Source organism: Haemaphysalis longicornis, unplaced genomic scaffold (assembly GCF_048455015.1).
Source record: "Haemaphysalis longicornis isolate Haplotype H1 unplaced genomic scaffold, Haemaphysalis longicornis Haplotype H1 scaffold_50, whole genome shotgun sequence".
Classification (NCBI taxonomy): domain Eukaryota; kingdom Metazoa; phylum Arthropoda; class Arachnida; order Ixodida; family Ixodidae; genus Haemaphysalis; species Haemaphysalis longicornis.
The window spans coordinates 1,063,159-1,080,874 of NW_027526386.1; the positions used below are offsets into that span (position 1 = coordinate 1,063,159).

A 17,716-nucleotide genomic window follows, 5' to 3' on the forward strand; every position below is an offset into this window, starting at 1 on the left:
TGTGTTTTGCTTCATTTCCTTTAGAAGAAGTACCACATATTTACGTTATTGGTAATGCTGCGAATTACACGAATCTACAAGTCGTTTTCGGCATCGAAAAAAACGGTTTCGATATATTTTGCGCCAGGAAACCCAACTTACTTATTTTGCTTACCCATTGTGCGGCCGTTCAAACAAATAGTTCGGTAAGATGCGTCTTTTATTTTCCCCTTCGGCAAAAGAGCCGACTATTTATTCAGTTATCCTTCTCATGTTTTCAGGGAATATCTTTCAGAAGGAGGAAGTGGTGGGGAATCCAGGGAAACCTCACTCAAGTATGTGACGTGCGCTTTCTCGTATTCCTTTAAACGTTTCATTTCACCAATTGCTCATGCTTAACACATAGCGACGAGATATCAAAGCAACCGCTGTGTGTCGTGCTCAAACCCTTATGAAAAAAATTGTGGGTGGTCCCTCTTTCATAGGAATTGGTAAAACACGAAAGTGATACGTGCCCTCATAGGAGCAGTTGAATGTTAAAGAAACCACCTTCATGTGCAAAGGCTTCGCGAGCCTCACTCCACCATACGAAGTGACGCCGACACGCAAGAAACAAAACAATAACCGTAGCATTCAGCGACAACACAACCAAGAATGGCATGCACAGAAACAGCAGCTTCAAACAAAACGGTCATGGCAACAACGCCACAGCGGCGGTCCCTCAATTCACGCGCGTTCACCGTACGTGAAGGCGCTGGTATCGAGAGGCCAACTGTGGCGCTCATTAGCGTGACGATGCGCTACTTCGCTTAGCCTGTCCTCTACGGCAACACAATATATAATGAGTTGTAGGGAAGGACATAAGGCGCGTTCGTGGAGCTACTCACGTCTCTCCCCATAGCGCGCGAGAGCGCCCGAGAGGTCATGGGCTCGAACCCGGGCGCAGCAGCGTCAATGGCACTTTTTCTGGCCACGCCACTCCGTCACGGATATAACGTCATTGAGGTCTTGGTGTACCCTGGGATAAAACACTTGCGTGTTAATAAACTAAAACTAATAAACAGAATAAGATATCGACAGTGCGCAGTTTATGAGCACTGATAAACGGCCGCTGCCCACGTCCACATTGTAAGGGCACCATACAATGCTTCTTCCATAAGCATATGTACAAAATAACCAGATTATAAGGTTTGAGCGCAGAGGTCATCGCACCGCACAACCCCCCCCCCCCAACACACACACACCTCACGCACATGCGGGGACGGGGCCGCCGCCGATTAAGCCACATGTACGCAAAGCGCACACGGAAAAAGGTGGAGCGGCGCAAGGGATCACCCCACTGAACTAGACAGCGTGGGGTCTGATCGCAGCCATCACCACGCTGCCTGCACAGCCCGCGATGGAAATTGGGACCTTCTTATCCTCCACAAAATACCGTTGACAATTCGGCTGCCGGATGCAAAAGGGGCCACGGTAGCGCCTATACGGCACCCGGACGGGGACAAAGATATGCGACGTGCTTTCACCACTTTGCGTGGCATACTACCCGTGTGTATACGTAATGAACTCGGCTAGCTCACAATTGCATGCCTTGCCGTTTCTGGTTTTTTCTAACTTTTCCCCTTTCCTGAACGAGGGTATTTCTGTTAGGTTCCGCGACAGGAAACAGGTCTTTCGCAACCGAACTCACTGCACATTACCGACAGGAACGCGTAGGTAGAACGCCGGGCTAGACCCAGTAAGCTTCAAGCCCCACGGGCTACCTCTGTCGATATTGTATATGCTCTGTAAATTTTCATGTACATTGTACAGACTTTGGACATCGGTGTCTGCCTCGTCCCTCACCGCGACACGAAACACGGCGGCACGTTCCTGGAAGTCGTGACATTTACTCCGATCATGGATATTAATATTACTGTGAGCAAGCATAAAATAACTGGAGGCCCACAATTATCGGACACTAATCCATAAATATTGCGTGACCGCCAGCCGTGCCCCATCCATGCTCAAACGGAGCGTATCATACGAAAACGGATATCCTGAAACGAATAGCAACCGCTTGGTCTACAGCTGTCCTGGTGTATGTAGTATTTATTACCTTACGTATTCAACTTGAACTGGAATATTTCCTTGGCATGTTCCTAAAGTTAACTTAACAGCCCATCCCTAGAGAAAACTGTCGCCAAAAAAAGAATGGTAGTTAAGGCTCCCATTAATAAACTTAGGATAGAATACGACGTATAGAAAAAAAATAGCAGTGGCTTAGCTCGGCTATGCTTGGACATACGTAGCGTGAGCTAAGCTTCAGCAGGTTATTCTTAGCTTTCCTGTTTGTCTAGGATTAGCTTGATTACCATGCTTACTGCAGCGTCAATGACACACACATGGTATACGCATTATGTGACACATGTATATTTATCAAGCGGCTCTCCCGCCACGTCACCAATCGCCCCAAAGCTAAGCTGGCTCCAGAGGCGTACGCCTGTGTTGCTGCGACGCACCAGGCATCGGTTCCAGACCCAGCCACCCATCGAATGATCATCAAGTAGACTGGGCCACCACGTGCAGAATAGAGGTCGGCGAAGGCGCTGGGCGCGTGGGGTGTGTGAGAGACGCCGGGCAGCGAGGAACGTTCTGTGCGCCGTGTCACGTCACTGCTGCTGCGCTTGCGCAGCACAGATCTCCAGCAGCCACGCAAAACTACTCAACCTCGGCCAGTGGAGCTCACGCTACAAAGGCAACAGATAGTCCCTGACATGCGGCCGTCGTTGGGCACTCAGAGCTTATTGCCACTCAGCCGGCACACGGTTGGTAACGTACCGTGAGCTCGACTGCAATTCGCACGTCCTGAATCTTGCCGTTAGCGCTTATCCGCGGCCTAACAAAAGGTTTTTGCACTAGTCACTCCTGATATAACGGACAAAAAAATCCACACAGAGTGATAAACAAGTCGCTTTATGCACACATCTCAAGCCATAGAAATCTTGGTGTAGTTTGCCACTTTTCTGACAGATATGACAAACAGTTCAAGTTATTCCAAAATTCTCGCACAAAAGGTGTCACAGATGTTAAGTAAGAATATAACGCGGAAAAAAGAACGTTTTCTCATTCGGCGACGCGATTTGGAATGAAGAATACAGAAATTTTTTGTAGACGTATTTTGAAATACAATAAAGATTCACTGGTGGACCATCAGAATTGCGAGAGTAACTGATATTTGCACCTCGATTACTTAAGGCTCACCAAATGCGCGCATCTTGGAAAGCTTTAAAACAAGGAACACCATATTTCTAGCCCAACGATCCGTCAAAGACCTAATGGCGCTTTGCCTTTTAAACGACTACGTGTAGAGCATCCCTCGCTTTAGTTGCGTATACATAGGGTGCCGGGGGATTATATTTTGGCACACAGCTATCTGTGTTTTCTCCGCCGAATCCCTTCCCATATAATATGGTGCATATTTGACCCTTATGTACATTTGATTTTACAACGTGTACAAGCGGTGATTGCAGGAGCGGAGGCAGTGCGGAACGGCTGCATTCGTGATCTCTTCTACCCAGATGCCTCTTAGCAAGTAGGGCACGTCGCAGTCGCAGCGGGGTGCACTGTTGTCACGTTAGCGAAACAGTACACCGTTGCGCTTCGGGGTGCAATTTAAAACTTGAAAAAATATATCACGCCCATTTGTTGATTGATTGATTTCTAGGGTTTAACGCGCCGAAGCAACGCAGGCGATGAGGCGCGCCGTAGTGGAGGGCTCCGGATTAATTTTTGACCACCTGGGGATCTTTAACGTGCGCCGAAATCTCGTACGCACGGGCGTTTTTGCTTTTCGCCTCCATCATAAAAGCGGCCGCCGCGGCCGGGAATCGAACCCGCGACCTCGTGCTCAGCAGCGCAACGCCTTAGCCACTGAGCCACCGCGGCTGGTCACGCCCATTTGTTGAAAAATAGGCAAATACACGAACGTTTGTAAATTAGGCATAGCCGTAAGCCTACAATCCCATTATTGTGAATACTGAACAAGTGAGATATAATTGCGTAATCGGAATTTCACATTGTACGGTGCCCCCAAGTATAAAATTTTAAGTGTGTGAAAAGAAAGCCAATAAAAACAATATTTACCACGTGAGCTAGGTCAGCGACTCTAGGGTGTACACGTTATAATACTTTTCACAAGGCCTAATTATTACGAAAACTGTGTGTCCTCCTCTCAGGTTGCATCAGAAGTTTGCCTTGTGTTAAATTATTTGTGGCAAATAATTTTGTTCTTTGGCTCTTTTTTACATTTATATGTTTGACGGTTACAGTGTTTCTTTTTTATTTTGAAAAAAAAATGTTTAGAGCAAATGCATGCCTCAAAGGTTTTGCGATTAATTGATGGGTTCGATAGAAACGATTTCAAAGCACCGTACAGTACCGCAATTTGCTGGATTTACCTCCTTTCCTGCCCCCGCCTTACAACTTGAGATCTTCCTTTGTCATATCGATCCCCCATCTGTCCTTCATTTCCACTCTTTATCACCGCTAACAGTTCTATATATGCCGAAGTCTGTTCTCCCACTATCCACCTCCCCGCCTCTTGTCGTCTTCTCTACCTCTTCAAACCTGCCATTCCACGCCAACTCCTTTTTTCCTCTTACTTCTCTAAAATAATTTACTTCGGCTATACCTTTTCTAATCTTTCTCCCATACTTTTCCCCTCCGCCTTCCTCAATATCCTCGATATTCTTTCTAGCAGAATTTCTCCCCCTCATGATCTCTTCTGGTGTCTTCAGCTGCCCTCACCCACTCCTACTGTCATTTATCTGGTCTCCTACACTTCCTCCTCTTGCTTGTTTTCCTTTCCTTCTCAAACATAGGAACATAGTAGTTGTCGGTAGCCAGTATCACCATTTTGGGTGTACCGATGTTTAAGTTCGGCTTATCGTCACTGTGGAGACTATCCTGTCAACAAAGCCTACTGCAGGAGAGATAACTTTGCACAGGCGGTTGCACTGAACGATGATAATGATGAGCGAAGGCATATCAAGCGCGTCGCGGGAAACGAAAACGGTTTTCGTGGTCGGATTCGAACATGGGTTCTTCTTGGTATGAAACTAACCTCTACCTGATCGCGTCATTCCGGCATGGTCGCGGCGGTTTGGAACTTGCACTTTTACTTTGACAAAGCTTGCATGCGATAAATACTCGCGTTTTAATAAGCGTTCTATTCTGAGAGCGGCTGATTTTTTTCTTTTGCTCCTTATTTTACCTATGTTAATCTACATCTGAAAGAGCCATTCTTTTCCGTGATCGGTGATTACCTCTTAAGTCTTTATCAGTGTTGCGGAGTTGCCACTCCGGAATATGAATGATTCCGGATTCATTCCGCTTTTCCGGGATGCCGGAATGGAATGGGAATGGAATGAGGACAACGCTTGGAGGAATGGAATGGGAATAGAATGAAGGTCGTTTTACGCGGAATTGAATGGCAATCGAGTCGGGATATTTAGACGGTGGCGTCACCATTGCTGGTGCCTTCCGGCAACCTAATTAGTGCATATGTGGCGACGACTGCGTCGGTATATCTGAAAGGGAGCACCGGCGACGAAAACGAGAGAACGCGTACCCAGCATCTCGAGTATTATCTGACTACGCGCTGCGCGTATGGAAATGAACTTTCAGCGGCGCAAGCGCGTCTGGCCAGTGGCGCCGTTAGGTTGGCTCTTCGTGCTTCGGTAGACTTTCTGAGGCATAGCTTTCTCTGTACAACCGTCCATGGCGCCGATGGCAGACAAACGTCTCTCTCAGTGGGAGGCGCCGTGTGGCCAAGCCATCAGGCGGGGAATATCATCGAGAGGCAGGGGGGTGGGGATATGAACAGCGCGCATTCCAGGCCGCGGTGTTTCTCAACGCAAGCTGATACTGCAAAATATTGGAGCTAGCAATATGAAGTGTTCGCACATGAAACAACAAAGCGTTTTCCTCCGGCGCGGAATGAATAGCGTTGTAGCTCGCAAGCCGACCTTGTAAGCATCCCACGGGAATACGGCGCCAACCTATTGACCGTCTGTTCGTGTGTTGTAGCGGCCGCGGGGCTCCAGCAAATCAATACCGAGGCAGCAAAAAGAAAAGTGAGGACTTTGCGTGCCCGGCACACGCCAAAAGTTTAAGAAGCGAGCTTCGAATATGTTACTGCGCTTTTTACTTCCTCGCTCTGCTATGGAGGCTACGGTAGTGAGAAGATGGGATTTACAATTACATAAGACAATGCAGAACACAGCTGTCGACAGGCGTTTGTTTTTAACAGTTCTGGCTCCAATAGCGCCCTTTTTGCGAGTGCTTTGACAGCTCTCAGGAGTGCGACACCGTGCTTTGCTTCGATCAAAATGTGCCGCCCTCTCCTGCAATTGTGCCAAACTTGTTCGTGCTTTTGTTGCTGTGCTTCTGTACATGTGACTGTTGCAACTGGGTACAAACGTACCTGATTACTTAAGCCTTAGTCGACGGCTTGAAAGTTGCAGCATCGGCACTATTCAGGTAGGTAGGTGTCGTTTAAAAATTTTGATCAGGTCTCTGAGCATATGGTTCTGAATTCATGGAAACAAACTGTCTGAACATATTTCTTTACTTTGACACGGCTCCCGTCATGATATGGCTCTGTCACTTTAAATGAGGTGGTCATAAATAATTTCCTGTATTGGACGGATTGGGCTGCGGTAGTGGAAGGGCAATAAGCAATCGCAATGGAGGTCAACGTGGAAGCGGTGGCGAGTTTTCTAGGGTGAATGCGGTAACCTGTAAATGGTGTTCTGTGACTCTTTCCTGCCGTCTCGAGCGTTGTTAGTGTAGCGTCAGTGCTCAATGCTGTAGATTCACTTGGAAACATTCAAGTAGGCATTTGGAATGTACATGTGAGCAAGCTCCGCGTGACATGCCAGGGAGTTATCCACAGCATACTAATTACGCTGGTATGACGGCACGCAAAGCCGACAGCAAGATAGTGCTCCACAGACTGTGCAACAAAAAGGAAAAAGACGACATCAACGTATAGCTACTTCATCTCGCGTCGCGCAAGAAAAAACCGTTACAACATGTTAACATGCAAATACTATATTAAGTGGTGGGTTCCCGCTACTTATTATGAAAAAGCGGCAGTGTGACGCTGCCAATTTTTAAAGCAAAAGCTGTTTTAGTGGCACCGATCGCATTCTATCAAAAAACTAAAGCATTCGCCCTTAGACCTGTTGCTCGACCGAAAAGCTCTGATAATGTCTCTACGCACACGGCGCGCGCATGAAACCGGGGACCCCAAATTTTTTCTCTCTCTCTCTTTCTCTCTCTGTCTGTAACTCAGCTTCCATTACTCGAAAATAGGAAAAACAACGAACTGTTACAAATAAGAAAACACACGCGTCGATCATATAGGACTACATTAGTATACCTTTATCTCATAAACCACGTAACTGTGTACATTTATACCATTCGTAGTTGCGTTTACTTAGTGCGCAAACAATGGTCGCATGGGTTCGTTCTTCGGTGGCAGTTTGGGTGTTTGAAGGTTTGACGATCCGCTAGACGCGCTTTCAGCGAAAGTTGGGCGCACTTTTAGCTTTCGCGCTTCTCTCTGTTTTCGTTAGGAAGGGACGATAATTTTGTGAATTGGATAGTTGTTATGCACGACATATGTATCCAACCTGCAACTGCCTCCCAACTTCGGTGACATGACAAATTTTGAATACTTTTCCACTTTTCAACCCGTGTGGTAACGTGAGATTCATTTTCCGTTCCTCAGTAATTCGATAGAGCACCTGAGGCAGTTTTTATATTGAGGAATTAAAGGAATGGAATTGAACTTCCCGTCCATTCCATGAGTGGGAATGGGCTAACTTCTGTCATTCCGAGGAATTGAAAGGAATGGAATCACGACAAGTTCTAATTCCTCTTAATGGAATTGGAATAGAATGGGGATGTCCATTCCGCAACACTGGCTTTTATTACAACTTTCTCGCCCCTCTGCGCACAATAACATGTGTCAACCGATCGTAGCAGGAGTCATACGCCCTCAAAAATTCGAGAGCTTTCTGTTCGAAGGAGACACGCTGTCAAGAAACCAAGATTGCAAAGCAGAACCAGTGTGAACCCGGTGCATTCCCAAAATCTTTTTGCCGCAATCAGGAGAGCTGCATGGCAGCCGAGCATTACTGGGTAAAATAATATTGCCAACTTAACAGCATACGCCCACCGGGCTGTCGTCGCTTCACCAGGTTATTGCTAACTCATTCCAATGATGTTCCGTGCGGAGATTTTTTCCTTTTTCTGGATAAAACAGAATCTTTAACCGCTGCAGCGTATTTGAGAAGTCTGGGGACTACGAAGAAAAATATATTGCAAGTAAACCGGTCATCGCATCGTTTATTTATAAAGATCCATTACACTTCCTGGGATTTATATTCAAATATCCGCTGTCGTGCTCCCGCTAGCCCCAACATCTCACATCGCTTCCAATCAAGGTCATAAAACAAAAAGGAGCATGGAGGAAAGAATACTCCAAGAGAAAGATCTATACTGTGGTACAACTTAGGAACGCAGCGGAAGTAACCCCTGCCCCTAATCACGGTACCCTGCGCTTGATCCGCGTGACGCAAAGCGCGTCTTACTGAGGGCGTTTAAAACAATTTGCGAGTTATTTTAGTTATTTTTTCACTCCCATTCTGCAAAGAAATATTGTAACGACAGAAAAGAAACTATGTGAGAAAAAAACAGGCCCTGTCACGCATTAAGCGCAATCTCCATTAAAAACGTGTGCCGGCGCTGAGATCCGGAGCCGTCGGTTCTGCGGAATGATACACTGCATGAGCTATTGCCGTTTTTAGTTTTTACTCGAGTTTAGTAGAGCGTGAAGAGGCGGCGGTTGAAGGGCTGGAGCTGTCGCATGGATGTCTTGGCAATATACAAAAAGGGATTGTGGGTGTGCTTTAGTCGGCGTGTTGTAAACAAGTGATTGCGCCCGCAGTTCCGGAGCTGAGCTAAAATTACTCAACAATGCCTTGTTTTTTTTCATACTGACAGTTTCGAGGTAGAGGTTTCGCATGCGAGGTAAGCATGCTGAATTGTACAAAACGTGAAAGGCACCGTGAAATGCGGCTGAGCGGCATCTGTAGTGAAATTTAGTTTCACGGTGAAACTATCGTTATCTGAACGGCACCTGGGTAAGAAAGGCTACGTAAAGTGTGCATTGGTGGCGCTAGCTAACGCCCGAAACTAACAACGATCCACGTTAAGAAATACCTGCTACAAAACGGGGATGGTGGTAATTTGCAGTGAATTCTCAAGAAACTTGTGGCGGAAATGTAACGAAATTGGAAACTTTTTAACGTCAAAATAAAAATTTCCGTGCTATTATGGAACACCACTGCGTGATTTGCAAGGAGCCACCGCTGTTGTATGAGCAGGAAATGTAAATATTTGCCGCAAATGCGGGAAACAAGCTCCTTGACTAAAGCTAGACGTGTGTACTTTCACGAAATATCAGGTAGGTAGGCGGGATTTTTTTCGGATACTTTGAGAAAACTGCCAAAACTAGAAAAACGCGACTGCACAATAGGCTGTAAGAAATACGACGCATTAATTTTTTTAGCATAAAAACAAATATAAAGTTTACGTGCACGCTTCGCAAGTGGCCCGCAGAGCTTGTAGTTGCAAAATCTACGCGAAATTTTGCGCAAGTGTATTCATTGAACATCAAAGCGCCAAGATTGACTGATATAAATGCCTTGCAGAATAATTTTCGCTTGACGCAATATTGTTGCGACTGCAGCGGACATAGCCTACCGGACGTCAAGGTTCGATTGCCTGTCGCACAAGTTTTGAACCCGATCGCCTGCCAGCGTGCTGCTTATCTTGATGGGCACATTTTCATACCAGGAGAAGCTTCTTTCACATCCTAAACAAAAAAGATCAATCTGCTGTACGATTCAGCGAAGGGGTCTCAAGGGTTGGTTGAATCAGAGTTCTTGCCACCACGTGGCGGCATGAGTGGCACATGAGTGTCGGTCCAGTGGCACCCGGACGAGAGTGGCACGCAACCGACTTTCATGAAGTGGCATCCGGCCGACGTTTATTAAATCTTACGAATGAAAATAGTAAACGTGTCATTCAACTTTTCCTGAAGCGACCAGTCAAATACGCCAAGTTTCGCGTTGGTGCAACGGCACTGGGTACTGTGACACCACTAGCGGACGCAGTGAGGGTTTTGGCGGTTTTTGGCCCCGTGTTGGAGTGCGGCGCACTTCACTACAAGGCGCAGCACTCCCAAAGCCTCAAACTAACGCGTCGCAATTGACAAGTTCCCCACAGACGCTGTTGCAATGTTCGTGCGGGAGTATTTGCATGCATCGGACGCTTCACTCTTTGCTTCGTAGAAGGGAAAGAAGCAATGGTAACATTTTATGGTAAAATATTTAGGCCCTCTTACGCCGACCGAGATGGCGTTGAAGCTTCTGGCCTTCGGATGACGTGGGAAGGATTGCCCTCCTTCCACAGTATCAACGCAAGGACGCTGAGATTTTCCAGCTTCGAGTCAAGCCTCGCCAATAGAATCTTCCTGCCCTACCAAGATTGGTATGAAGCCAACGCTTTGTACCAAATTTGGATACCTAATTTGTTCTGTTGGGACTCTGCTCGAGAAATCTGGAACACATCACGACGTCGTTCCGTTGGCGCTTGTGTTCACTCCATCCACTGTTTCTGCAGAGCCTTCATCAAGTACCAAAATTCTTCCTCATTCTCTTCACACAAATTACCCTGCCAGTTCTATAACCCGTACAATATCCACAAGTCGACTGCCTCTTCAAGAATGATCTGCTCTTCTAGTGGCAGTCATTGTTGTGGGTCTCGAGTTTTTGTCAATAAACAATTTTATCTTGATGGAGTCGAGTCAGCTGGGCAGCCGCATTCGCATGTATGAGCTTTTAGCAATAAACCCAGGTAAAACTATCCACACGGTTCACTATAACACTGTTCTTGCATGCAGACGACGAAGAGTTTGCAAGCCTCATTGTTTTTGGGAGAAGAGTAGTCGCAAAATTTGCTCAACTCCGTTTCTAAGGTACGCGGGCTTTCCAGTCTGAACATGCATTCTTAGTTAACTTTCTAGCCAGGTACATGGAAAACTACACCATTATTCTTTGTGTCAGATCTTTGTGTCGTCGCTTCTGTCGCAGTCCTAGAGGATCACCATTGTTGCTTGGTAGTATATTCTCGCCAATTGTTCCAACATTCACAAGCAGGTACGATAGCATAAAGGCTTCTGTCTTCAAGACGTCTTTTCTACTTTTGTCTACATGTGTCCTTCGGTGAACAACTCACAAGAAGGGTGCTAGACAATGGGCCTTGTATAAATCGCCTACTCTGTATATATCTCGGTGCGGCGCTATCATCACAACCGGGGTGCCCGTACAGCTGCTTATTAAGGCGACTACGAAAATTACCCCTTAGGACAGCCACGAATATGAACGGTAAATAACTTTAATCCTTATGACGGAATGGTGTTCTCGTCTGCTCCATGCGCGTAAGTTCAGGGATATTTGTTGCTAGTGACTGACACCACCGAAATCAATCGAAGGAGAAGAGTTCATGAAGTTGTAGCGGCATCATCGCGATCGCAATCACCAGCGCCACTATCATCATCAGTGGACTGGCTGCGTCAGCAGTGCCACGCGCCGCGAGAGGAGAACGGATGGAACACGGACCGAGCGCCTGGGCAGTCCCTGTAGCAGCAGCTCCAGCGACATCGCTAGATCGAGCGCCGCACCTCGCGCGGCAGCCCAAGCGACATGGCGTGGACAGGCGCGGCCGCGCGAGCGCACGAGGACGCGGGGTCTTGCGGTGTGCTCACAAAATAGAATCTGGTTTTGCCTCGCGACGAACGGTCGTCCTGCCTGAGGCTCCTTCCTCTCGCCCGACATAGCGGCCTACAAGAGAAATCACGTTGCCAGTGGCTGCTCTATTTTCGCGAAAGCCGTTTATCTGAGGCAGATACAGATTTTGGCTCTCAAGCAGTGTTGCGGAATGGACATCCCCATTCCATTCCAATTCCATTCCGAGGAATTAGAACTTGGCGTGATTTCATTCCTTTCAATTCCTCGGAATGAGAGAAGTTAGCCCATTCCCACTCCTGGAATGGACGGGAAGTTCAATTCGCTTCCTTTAATTCCTCAACGTAAAAACTGCCTCAGGTGCTCTATCGAATTACTGAGGAACGGAAAATGAATCTGACGTTACCCCACGGGTTGAAAAGTGCAAAAGTATTCAAAATTTGTCATGTCACCGAAGTTGGGAGGCAGTTGCAGGTTGGATACATATGTCGTGCTTAACAACTACCCAATTCAAAAAATTATCGTCCCTTCCTAACGAAAGCGCAGAGAAGCGCGAAAGCTAAAAGTGCGCCCAACTTTCGCTGAAAGTGCGTCTAGCCGATCGTCAAACCTTCAAACACCCAAACTGCAACCGAAGAACGAACCCATGCGACAATTGTTTGCGCACGAAGTAAACGCAACTGCGTATGGTATAAATGTACACAGTTACGTGGTTTATGAGATAAAGGTATACTAATGTAGTCCTTTATGATAGACGCGTGTGTTTTCTAATTTGTAACAGTTCATTTTTTTTCCTATTTTCGAATAATGGAAGCGCAGTTTCAGAGAGAGAGAAAGAGAGAGAAAATTTGGGGTCCCCGGTTTCACGCACGCACCGTGTGCGTAGAGACATTATCAGAGCTTTTCGGTCGAGCAATCGGTCTAAGGGCAAATGCATTAGTCTTTTGATAGAATGCGATCGGTGCCACTAAAACAGCTTTTGCTTTAAAAATTGGCAGCGTCACACTGCCCCTTTTTTCATAATAAGTAGCGGGAACCCACTACTTAAAATAGTATTTGCATGTTAACATGTTGTAACGGTTTTTTCTTGCGCGACGCGAGATGAAGCAGCTACAACGTTGATGTCGTCTTTTTCCTTTTTGTTGCACAGTCTGTGGAGCACTATCTTGCTGTCGGCTTTGCGTGCCGTCATACCAGCGTAATTAGTATGCTGTGGATAACTCCCAGGCACGACACGCGGAGCTTGCTCACATGCACATTCCAAATGCCTACTTGAAGGTTTTCAAGTGAATCTACAGCATTGAGCACTAACGCTACACTAACAATGCTCGAGACGGCAGGACAGAGTCACAGAACACCACTTACAGGTTTCGCATTTACCCTAGAAAAGTCGCCACCGCTTCCACGTTGACCTCCATGGCGATTGCTTATTGCCCTTCCACTACCGCAGCCCAATCCGTCCAATACAGGAAATTATTTATGACCCCCTCATTTAAAGTGACAGAGCCATATCGTGACGGGAGCCGTGTCAAAGTAAAGAAATATGTTCAGGCAGTTTGTTTACATGAATTCGGAACAATATTCTCAGGGACCTGATCAAAATTTTTAAACGACACCTACCTACCTGAATAGTGCCGATTCTGCAATGTTCAAGCCGACGACTAAGGCTTAAGTAATCAGGTACGTTTGTACCCAGTTGCAATGGTCACATGTACAGAAGCACAGCAACAAAAGCACGAACAAGTTTGGCACAATGGCTGGAGAGGGCGGCACATTTTGATCGAAGCAAAGCACGGCGTCGCACTCCTGAGAGCTCTCAAAGCACTCGCAAAAAGGGCGCTATTGGAGCCAGAACTGTTAAAAACAAACGCCTGTTGACAGCTGTGTTCTGCATTGTCTTATGTAATTGTAAATCCCATCTTCTCACTACCGTAGCCTCCGTAGCAGAGCGAGGAGGTAGAAAGCTCAGTAACATATTCGAAGCTCGCTTCTTAAACTTTTGGCGGATGCCGGGCACGCAAGGTCCTCACTTTTCTTTTTGCTGCCTCGGTATTGATTTGCTAGAGCCCCGCGGCCGCTGCAACACACGTACAGACGGTCAATAGGTTGGCGCCGTATTGCCGTGGGATGCTTACAAGGTCGGCTTGCGAGCTACAATGCTATTCATTGCGCCCCGGAGGAAAACGCTTTGTTTTTTCATCTGCGAACACTTCATATTGCTAGCTCCAATATTTTGCAGTATCAGCTTGCGTTGACAAACACCGCTGCTTGGAATGCACGCTGTTCATATCCCCCCCCCCTGCCTCTCGATGATATTCCCCGCCTGCCGGTCTGGCCACACAACGCCTCCCAGTGAGAGATACGTTGGTCTGCCATCGGCGCCACGGACGGTTGTAAAGACAAAGCTATGCCTCAGAAATTCTACCGAAGCACGAAGAGCCAACCCAACGGCGCCACTGGTCAGAAGTGCTTGCACCGCTGGAAGTTCACTTCCATACGCGCAGCGCGTAGTCATAATACTCGAGATGCTGGGTACGCGTTCTCTCGTTTTCGTCGCCGGTGCTCCCTTTCAGACATACCGACGCAGTCGTCGCCACATATGCACTAATTAAGTAGCCGAAAGGCACCAGCAATGGTGACGCCGCCGTCTAAAAATCCCAACTCGATTCCCATCCCATTCCGCGCAAAACGACCTTAATTCGATTCCCATTCCATTCCTCCAAGCGTTGTCTTCATTTCATTCCCATTCCATTCCGGCATCCCGGAAAAGTGGAATGAATCCGGAATCATTACAATTCCGGAGTGGCAACTCCGCAACACTGCTCTCAAGGTACCAGACCATTCTTCTGATTATAATTTTCTCCATAACTTTGCCGACACAGCTTAGCAATGTTATTCGTCGAAAAGAGTCATAAGTCGTTTGTGGTTTACCAGGATTTAGGATGGCCACTAGCTTAGCTAGTTTCCATTGGGAAGGTACTTGCCACGGAACCAGATTGAATATCGAAAGTGATGGGACAGATGAGAAATGGCCTCGTAAGTTATTTTGTCTTGACGAGGTGAAGAACGTTTGTTGGCACGAGAAATGGCTGCGTTCAGTTCGTATATAAAAAATCCAAGGTCGATGGAGGGTCAAGCAGCAAGCGGGACTTCGGAGGGCGCACTTGTGGGGCGTGTCGGTGGTACTGAGCTTGTAGACAGTAACCTACGATACTCTTCAGCCGCCTTATTTAGTGAAATGTCGTCATGCAACGATAACGCTTGGAATAGGTACAGCTGCTGAACATCGCTGCCCATTCCCTTAAAGACGCACCCATTCGCGATAGAGGTTTGGGAACGTCCAGTTTTGAGCAGAAATCCCGCGATCGCGGTTCGCTCGACTCTTCCAAGTGGCGTATTACCTGCCTCTGCCTTCTGCGGGCGAGGCTCGTAATATTTCACAATCTTGGTCTGTCTTCACGTTGAGACGCTCGACCGTGGACCGGGAGCCCTCCTGAAGACAGTTGGTCATGGTTGGAAGCAGTTCTTCGTCTCGAGTTGCCGCCGTAATTCTGACATTTACGCGGACTGTGTAGCCTTCCCAGTCCGTGAGTTTGATTCACTTTACACCTCGAGGCACAGCGGCATTGGGCGAGGATATTGGCACGCAATAGTAATCGCTCCCTCTCGTTTCTAAATGTGTTCTCCAAGTGAATTTTCGTTCGAAATGGCTTGATGCAAACTAAATATCAATGCAGGTGCTGGTTGTTTTGTTTTTCTAACACTGCCGTCATTCAGAGGCTCTATACTCTATTTCATAATCTGCTCGGCGAGTCTTGCTTCGCGGGAATTTGATTGTCGCTTCCCAAATTACGTGGTGTGCATTCAAATCGCCGCAGAATATGGTTGATGGAGAAGTGCTGATGATAATACTATCAAACCTTGAAGTATCAAAGGCAGTCCTTGGCTCTAGGTACGCAGCAATCAATGTGAGCGGTTGAGTGCCAATTATAGTCCTCGCACAGATGTACTCTTCGGTTTGATGAGGTGGGACGGCCACTGCTGCAGCAGGTACACCATTGCAGATACCCATGAACAGTCATGTAACACCGTTTACATGTTGCGATTGAAGAATGTAATATTTCTTCACACGAATTGAATCTTCAACGCTAAATTCCGATATTAGGGAACATTGAAATTGGTATAAATGTAAATGTTCCATAAAGTCTGCAAGTTTCCAACGCAAGCAACAGGCGTTCCACTTAAAAATTGTACAGCCCTTGAGATGGGTGTTTATAGACACTTTCAGAAATGGTGATGGCGGCTGAGTCGACATTGTTGGCATATGCCATCTTGCTGTTTCGCCGTGAAGTTAGAGGCTAATATGGGCTCTAGAGCCAGAACAGCCCCATCTTCAGGGAAGCGTCGAGTGGATGGGGCAGCCCTTAGCAGTGCCTTTTTGGCTACGAAGAGCATTGGAATAAGTAGATTCACAATGTTTTTCTGGCTGGTCGGGCTTGTTGATTCCTAATGGTCTCTTCGGGAGCACGTTATTGAGGGAGAGGATTGATCCTGGCTACTAGTACCAGATGGAACTCTTGAATTTTTGGCCCATGACTGTTTGACTACTCCCGCATAAGACTTCTTTGAAGATGCACTTAAAAGTGGTGGGTCATGCGCCAATTACATGTCACCGGTAAAGAATAGATCGGGGTTTGGCGGACGTTGGCGTTCACTTGGAACTTTGCCCTGAATTTGCTCGGCATTGCGAGCAAGAGTAGCGGCCTTTTTTCTTTGGGCGAGCTCCATACGACGCAGAATGCGGCCCGCCACAGTCCGCGCACCGAGGTTCAGCCTGTGACATGCAATCTTTATACCAGTGAGACCCGGCACATATCTTACAGCGTACTGGCCCTCTGCAAGTTTGGCGGCATGTTCATGCCTCTGATATTTGAAACACTGGTTAGCTGTGGCAATGTATTCTGTTACAGGGAAGCTTGAATGGCTGTGCCCATGTATTCTGTTACGAGGAAGCTGCAGAAGCCAAGGAAGACTCGCATAGCTAGTCAAGTGCCAGACCAGAAATCTTAAATGACGAATCGCCAGCGAGTTTCAACAACGACTTTGTCCTCGGTGCGTGAGGAGGAGCAGAGGGAGGAAAAACTTTATTAATGTATACAACAGAGTTAAAGAGAGGGAGAGGCGGTTAGGCCTCTCTTGCGTTGGTGGTATTCCTCAGCCCGGGATCCCATTGGTCGAGGCCGCCGCCCGTGCCCGCTGGACGAGAGCCCGCTGAGACTCTAGGTCCGAGCATCCGGACAGGGCCGCCTTGCAACCCTCCCTCGTTGGCTTCACTTTGACTTCTAATCCTGGATTATACTGGCAGTCCCATACCATATGATACGTGTCTGCCCACTGACCGCAGAAGTTACACGAACCCGAGAAGGACGGGTTGATGTGTTTGAGCATTGCGGGGCTGTAAAATGAGCCCGTCTGCAGCCGGCGAAGATGGCGCTCCTCAGTTCTATCCAGGCCCTTGGCGGGCACCGGGAACGCCCGCCTACCGATGGGCAGGTATGTAGTGACCTCAGAGAATGTGGTTAGCGGGTAAGGTACGAGTGTACGGTGAAAGCCTGGGAAGTCAGAGGAACTCCGGGGGAGAGACGCTCGGGCGGCTGTGTGCGCAGCCTCATTTCCCTCTACTCCCTGGTGGCCAGGTACCCATACAAGTTGTTTTATGGTGTCGGATATTTCTGGATTAGCATTTGTGAGACTTTTTCTAGCTAGGAGTGCTATCCGACCCCAGATGGAATTTCGGCAAGCTTGTTGCGAGTCAGACATTATGTGCGTTGCGTCAGAGTGAGTGGCGGCCAGGGCTATAGCCGTCTCTTCAGCAA

General features: G+C 47.5%; 1 long non-coding RNA gene across 1 annotated transcript in view; it reads left to right on the forward strand.

Annotated features, from left to right (window-relative positions):
* LOC144140824 (uncharacterized) overlaps nucleotides 1-17,716 on the forward strand; it is a 161,312-nt gene that overhangs the window by 49,967 nt on the left and 93,629 nt on the right. Inside the window, exon 2 of the long non-coding RNA XR_013316361.1 lies at nucleotides 261-314. This is a non-coding gene — a long non-coding RNA (uncharacterized LOC144140824). The remainder of the gene's footprint in view (nucleotides 1-260; nucleotides 315-17,716) is intronic.